Consider the following 8,183-nt stretch of genomic DNA (forward strand, 5'->3'; position numbering starts at 1 on the left):
TCATGTAAGGTGATTACTTCCATAATAGTTTTGTAATCTCTAATAACAGGGCTAAAAAAATTATTCATAACCCTTCAACTACGTTCATGTATCCTCGCAGTGGAACTAGAGTATTAAAGATAATTCCCTTCTCCCATCTTCTTTCGAACAAGAGAACATTAAGAGAACAACTATGCATGTAAAGTGTCCAACTAAGCAAACATGTAAATCATTAGTAACAACTCTTTAATAAAAATAAAATCACACCGTCAACATACTTAAACTACATAAAACTCTTCCCCCTCCCCTGTAAGACTTATCTCTCCATACAAAATGATTTCAACGTAGGAATCAACATGTTAATCGTGAGTTATCAAGCTTTGTTGGTGTCTTTCAATGGAAGTTCCCCTCCTTTGAGCTCTCTCATCCACCTCTTTGCCTTAGTCTATCCTTCTTGGTTTTCTTTTCCTTCTCCTATCAACAGCTGCTAAACTAGGATTCTTCTTCCTTCTTGGTTTTCTTATGCCTTCGGTAGACATTAAAGGATGTCAGATATATTTCTGGTCTCAAGAAGAACCTGATATGTATTGGTCAGTTGGATAGCATAGGTTATGCAACAAAGTTTGAGAAGAGTTCCTCGAAGATTGTGAAGGGTGCTATGGTGGTAGAACATGACACAAAATCTAGAACCTTATAGACCACTACAGGGTGTATGAAAATGGTTGCGGTTGCTGGAGTGCTTCAAGTTCAAGTCTATGGCATAATAGACTTGGACATATGAGCGTCAAAAGAATGAAGATGCTGGTTGCAAATTGAGTTTTAGAACGCCTAAAGTCTGTTGACATAGGTCTTTCTAAGAGATGCGTTATGTGAAACAGAAACGAGTTAGCTTCTCAAAGGTTGTTAGAGAATCAAAGAAAGTACGATTAAAAATGGTCCACGCAAACGTTTGGGGACCATCTCCAGTTTTATCACTTGGCGGATCAAAGTTCTAGGTCACCTTCATCGAGATTTCAGCACGAAAGTATGATTTTATTTCCTAAAACACAAAGCCAAATGTGTTTGTCACCTTCTAGAAGTGGAAAGCTGAAGTTTAAAATCACACCGGCTTGAAGATCAAATGATTGAGGTCTGACAGTGGAGGAGAGTACGACAAGTCAGAGTTTATAACATTTTGTGCAGCTGAGTAAATTAGATTAATGAGGACAGTTCCTGGTAAGGCAAGAAAAAATGGTGTTGTAGAAAGAATGAACAAAACATTGAATGAGCGGGCAAGAAGCATGAGGATTCATTTTGGATTACCAAAGACATTGTGGGTCGATGCTGTAAATAATGCAGTCTACTTGATCAATAGAGGACCGTCAGTACCCTTGAAATTCAAGTTGCCGAAAGGAACTCACGTACTTTCACTTAGAAGTTTTGGTTGTACTGCGTATGTTCACGTCAATCCAAAGAAAAGAGACAAGCTTGATGTTAAGGCTGTGAAGTGCTACTTCATAGGCTATGACTCTAACATGTTTGGGTACAAATTTTGGGATGACAAGAATAGGAAAATCCTAAGACATTGTGACATAACCTTTGATGAAAAAAGTCTTGTACGAGGACAAAGAGAAGATAAACTTTGAGACTATGAAGCAAGTGGGAGTTGAGCTTGAGTCGCAGGAAAACTCACCCAATGATGTTACAGCAGAAGCTCGTGAAACTCCTAAGACCGTTACTGAAGAACCAGACGCAGAGCAAGTTACACCTTAGCAGGTGTTGAGGAGATCATCCAAAGCTATCAGAGCACTAGATAGATATTCACCTTCATTACATTATTTGTCGTGGCTGACGAAGGAGAACTAGAGTCCCTTGATGACGATCTACAGTTGGAGGATACGACCAAGTGGGAGAAAGCCATGGATGATAGGATGTCTAGGCCTTAGAAATGCGTTGCTCTTTCATCTACTGAAGATGAGTACGCGGAAATAGCTGAAGCTGGAAAGGAGATGATATGGATGACAGACTATCTAGAAGAATTGTGCAAGAATCCGTTCAAGAAGATTCTTCAAGTAGATAGTTAGAGTAACAAGCAGTTGGTGAGGAACCCGGTCTATCATTCAAAGACAAAACACAGAAGGCGATACCATTTCACTCGGAGGTCAGTGGAAGATAGTGATGTGTTTGGAGAAGATAGAGGGTGTAAAGAATCCAGCAAACATGTTAAGGTTGGAAGGTTCAGGTTGTGCAAAGCCTCAATTGGTATGGTAGATATTTCGTAAAGATCCGGTAGAGATATATATGATAGATATTTCGTAAAAATCTGGTAGAGATATATATGGTAGATATTTCGTAATGATTTAGCAAAGCTTTATTCAGTAAACTGAAACGATATATACCCCATCAAGCAATGCTTTCAAGATGTACTTTTATTTATTCTCTGTATTCTATTTTGGTGTACATACTTGAAAGTCATCAATAAAACCTTTAGCCAACATTCCTTCTTGAATTTTCTCTCTCCCGTTCTTTGTGTTCATCTTGATCGAGTATAATGTGTTATTGTGCGATTCTAACAATTACTTCAATAATAATTTTGTAATTTCTAATAACAGGGCTAAAAAATTATTCAAAACCCTTCAACTAAGTTCATGTATCCTCGCAGTGGAACTAGAATATTAAAGATAATTCTCTTCTCCCCTCTTCTGTTCGCATGTAAAGTGGCCAACTAAGCAAACATGTAAATCATTAGTAACAACTCTTTAATAAAATAAAATCACACTGTCAACATACTTAAACTACATAAAACTCTCCCCCTCCCATGTAAGGCTTAGCTCTCCATACAAAATGATTTCAACGTAGGAATCAACATCTTAATCGTGATATAATAAGAAAATAAAGGAAATGATTAAGAGTTATCAAGCTTTGTTGCTGCCCTTCGATGAAAGTCCCCCTACTTTAAGCTCTCTCATCCACCTCTTTGCCTTGACCTATCCTTCTTGGTTTTCTTTTCCTTCTCTTATCAACTGCTGCTGAATTAGGGTTCTTTTTCCTTTTTGGTTTTCTATTTCGTTCGGTGGCCCTCTTCTTTCTAGGTAATCTTCTTGATAATACAACCCTAATCCTCAGCCTGATGATCCAAGCTTTTGTTGAAGCAAGATCCTTAAATCAAAGAAATCAACACCAACTTATACAAAATTCGGATCAATCAAGAGATGAGGCTAGAATTAGATTACCTCCTTAAGATCAAAGATCTAGAAGCAAGATTTGGAATCTTGTTCTAAATTGAGTTACTCCACAATAGAATTTAATGAAGGCTTGATTGAATGACTCAGATGCAATCTACCACAAGAATTGCATAAAACTTAGAAATGACTAAGATGATGCTCGAATTTCTAAGGGTAAAAGTTGATGGTGTTAATATAACATATGCGGAAGCAATTTGGATCTTAGGCACTTTTAGAACATCAATTATAGTAAATAACTAGCATGTTCATAAGTATTAAAATTTATGAGTTTGAATACAAACCTTTTGTAGTTCAAATTTCTTTTTCCTCACGAACCGGTTTCGAACAACCACTAATGTCTTCTCCACTATCCTCCGACCTTAGAACGGAATTGTGGAATCCTGTGAGTGACTAAACTTGGGAGGAATTTTGTATATGAAGAGAGTGTTTGTGAGAGGTTTTTCTCAAGGTTTTTCACCAACAAGAAGACCTTTCATGTATTATGATCACTCTATTTATAGAGCCATGTTTGCATGTTCATGCAAATTTGAGATCACCAAATTTTGACACTCAAATGTTTGGGATTATGTGGCAAGCATGCATGCTTGAGTTAACCAAATTTTGACATTCAAAATTCCACTTAAATTTGTGGGGTTTATTTGACAAGCATGCAAGTTTGGTTTGACACCTCAAAATTCCACTAACAGGGATTTTTCCATTAAATGAAGTCAACCTTTTGACTTTCTTTATTTTGATTCAAAAATCAATTTGAATTATTAATTTCAAATTAAAGTAATATTAAATGATTAATTAAAATATTTAATTAATATTTAAAATTAATTCAAATGTCAATCCCAATGAATTCCGACACATATTTGATTAAGATATTTAAATCTTATTTAAATATCTCAGATTCTCTCTTTTTGTTTAATTCGTAAATAAAACAAACATGCGGTTAAATATATCGTATATATGTAGTGCATTCTTCTTAATTTGAATTCAAACACTTTGAACTCACTCGTCACACTATTCTATGGTTTAGTCCGATATGAGCTAGCAGAAGGACCTAATAGACCTATAGATCATGGGCTCCAACGATCCAAGATTAACCGGTTAAACTCATTAACCTTGTTAACCAACATTCGTTAACTACTAGGACATTCCACTATAACCTAGTAGTTGCACTCCCCTCACTATAGATATATTTTTGTCCATTTGATATAATCATGATTAGTAAGTCGATCCTTCACAGGATGTTCGTAACTAGAGCTGGGCCAATTTACCATTTTACCCCTGAAGTTACTTCTTGTTTCTTATGTTTCACTAATTCTCTAATGAACAATTGGTTTGTGGTCCAACAAGTAAACCGAATCCCTCTCAAGCAATTGAGAGGGTGGGGCCCTTGTTCAAGACCTGAAGTCAGTACTTAAGAGAACTGCCTCTCTTCTATCCCTGAAAGTGGGTAGGAATGAATTTCATCTTGCACCCCACGTCTTACCCCTGAAATGGGAGGCCTATTGAGTCGACGAACTTGAGCCACTCTCACCCATGCAAATCTAAGGATAATTTCGAATAAACAGGAGTTCATGGTTAGCTTAGGATTAAGATCGAGTTACCTAGGTCATCGAATCAAAAGAAAATCAGTCTCAATACTAAACGACATTATAAAGTGAGAGTGATTTTCTTCATGGTTCGATCTTATGCAATACTCATTGCATAGGACGCCCCCACTCATGTCTCTACATGTACAATTTTAGTGATCACATTATTTATATCATATACAAAAGTGGACGGCATCCATAGTGTCCCCAGAATAAGGTACTCAGCCTTATCCTTATACTATAGATCATTTTGACTATATACTTGAACTTGATCAACTCTTATGTCTCTACATATAGTTTAAGTAATCATACTATAGCCAGGGTGTTCTTAGTTTATTGGATTTATATTAATGATCGTAGAGTTCACTTTATTCAATAACAATCTTTACTGAATAAACAACAATAATAACTTTATTGAAAATAGAATATGTTTTTGTTTACAAACAATGAGTTTTAGGACAGAAAACCCAACAAAAGTCTCACTTTGAGATCTCAATTTCATTCCTATGAAATCTACCTTCTACATAATAATTTGTTGGTATTTAAGTCTTTCCACACAAAAAACTTTCAATTCTTCAAATGAGACTAACATTTATCCCGATCCCCTTAAATCTCAACAAAAGAAGACAATTTGACCCATAACTTTTACCATTACAAAAATTATAAAATTAAAAATAATAAATCACAATTTATAGCAACTTCATCCGCTATTTCAACCGTGCAAATATTCACTTCTGAAGCTCCAAATGGTTCTTCCTCAACCGAATCAGCTTGTAATACATGAAATGATGGTTGAATAGAGCCTATCAAATTTTATAGATGAAGAATGAATACTTGTTGACTCTTCTTAGCCTTAGATTCTGTAATAGGTCTAGTTGGAACATTTGGAACACCGTGATTCTTATCAAGAACCATAATATCCCTAGACCATATATGGTATCATGTGTGGTGATGATTCAGTGTTGCCATAAGGCCGTTGTTTCATAGACTAGTCTTTGTTGGTGTCCTTCAATGGAAGTCCCCCTCCTTTGAGCTCTCTCATCCACCTCTTTGCCTTAGTCTATCCTTCTTGGTTTTCTTTTCCTTCTCCTATCACAGCTGCTGAACTAGGATTCTTCTTCCTTCTTGGTTTTCTTTTGCCTTTGGTAGACATTAAAAAATGTCAGATATATTTCTGGTCTCAAGAAGAACCTAATATGTATTGGTCAGTTGGATAGCATAGGTTATGCAACAAAGTTTGGGAAGAGTTCCTGGAAGATTGTGAAGGGTGCTATGGTGGTAGCACATGACACAAAATCTAGAACCTTATATACTACTACTGGGTGTATGAAAATGGCTCTGGTTGCTGGAGTGTTCCAAGTTAAAGTCTATGGCATAATAGACTTGGACATATGAGCGTCAATGGAATGAAGATGTTGGTTGCAAATGGAGTTTGAGAAGGCCTACAGTCTGTTGACATAGGTCTTTCTAAGTGATGCGTTATGTCAAACAGAAACGAGTTAGCTTCTCAAAGGCTGTTAGAGAATCAAAGAAAATACGATTAAAAATGGTCCACGCAAACGTTTGGGGACCATCTCTAGTTTTATCACTTGGCGAATCAAAGTTCTAGGTCACCTTCATCGAGATTTCAGTCGGAAGGTATGGGTTTATTTCCTAAAACAGAAAGCCAAATGTGTGTGTCACCTTCTAGAAGTGGAAAGCTGAAGTTTAAAATCACACCGGCTTGAAGATCAAATGATTGAGGTCTGACAGTGGAGGAGAGTATGACAAGTCAGAGTTTATAACATTTTTTGCAGCTGAGGGACTTAGATTAATGAGGACAGTTCCTTCTAAGGGAAGAAAAAATGGTGTTGCAGAAAGAATGAACAAAACATTGAATGAACAGGCATGAAGCATCAGGATTCATTTTGGATTACAAAAGAGATTTTGGGCCGATGCTGTAAATAGTGTAGTCTACTTGATCAATAGAGAACCATCAGTACCCTTGAAGTTCAAGTTGCCCGAAGGAACTCACGTACTCTCACACAGAAGGCGATACCAATTCACTCGGACGTCAAGGGAAGATGGTGATGTGTTTAGAGAATATAGAGGGTGTAAAGAATCCAGCAAACATGTTGACGTTGGAAGGTTGAGGTTGTGCAAAGCCTCAATTGGTATGGTAGAGATATATATGGTAGATATTTCGTAAAGATTTAGCAAAGCTTTATTCAGTAAACTGAAACGATATATACCCCATCAAGCAATGCTTTCAAGATGTACTTTTATTCATTCTCTGTGTATTCTGTTTTGGTGTACATACGTGAAAGTCATCAATAAAACCTTTAGCCAACATTCCTCCTTGAATTTTCTCTCTCCTTTTCTATGTGTTCATCTTGATCGAGTATATGTGTTGTTGTGCTATTCTAACAATTACTTCAATAATAATTTTGTAATTTGTAATGAAGGGCTAAAAAATTATTCATAACCCTTCAACTATGTTCATGTATCCTCGCAGTGGAACTAGAGTATTAAAGATAATTCCCTTCTCTCCTCTTCTTTCGAACAAGAGAACAATAAGAGAACAACTATTGCATGTAAAGTGGCCAACTAAGCAAACATGTAAATCATTAGTAACAATTCTTTAATAAAATAAAATCACACCGTCAACATACTTAAACTACATAAAACTCTTCCCACTCCCCTGTAAGGCTTAGCTTTCCATACAAAATGATTTCAACGTAGGAATCAACATCTTAATCGTGATAGAATAAGAAAATAGAGGAAATCATTAAGTGTTATCAATCTCTGTTGCTGTCTTTCGATGGAAGTCCCCCTACTTTGAGCTCTCTCATCCACCTCTTTGCCTTAACCTATCCTTCTTTGTTTTCTTTTCATTCTCTTCTCAGCTGCTGCTGAATTAGGGTTCTTCTTCCTTTTTGGTTTTCTATTCCGTTCGGTGGCCCTCTTCTTTCTAGGTAATCTTCTTGATAATACAACCCTAATCCTCAGCCTGATGATCCAAGATTTTTTTGAAGCAAGAATCCTTGAATCAAAGAAATCAACACCAACTTATATAAAATTCGAATCAATCAAGAGATAAGGCTAGAATTAAATTACCTCTTAAGATCAAAGATCTAGAAGTAAGATTTGGAATCTTGTTCTAAATTGAGTCACTTCACAATAGAACTTGATGAATGCTTGATTGAATGACTCAGATGCAATCTACCACAAGAATTGCATGAAACTTAGAAATGGCAAAGATGATGCTCGAATTTCTAAGGGTAAAAGTTGATGATGTTAATATAACACATGCAGAAGCAATTTGGATCTTAGGCACTTTTAGAACATCAATTATGGTAAATAACTAGCATGTTCATAAGTATTAAAATTTAACGAGTTTGAATACTAAACTTTTGTAGTT

The sequence above is a fragment of the Cucurbita maxima genome, unplaced genomic scaffold (assembly GCF_002738345.1).
Source record: "Cucurbita maxima cultivar Rimu unplaced genomic scaffold, Cmax_1.0 Cma_Scf00053, whole genome shotgun sequence".
NCBI classification, from domain to species: domain Eukaryota; kingdom Viridiplantae; phylum Streptophyta; class Magnoliopsida; order Cucurbitales; family Cucurbitaceae; genus Cucurbita; species Cucurbita maxima.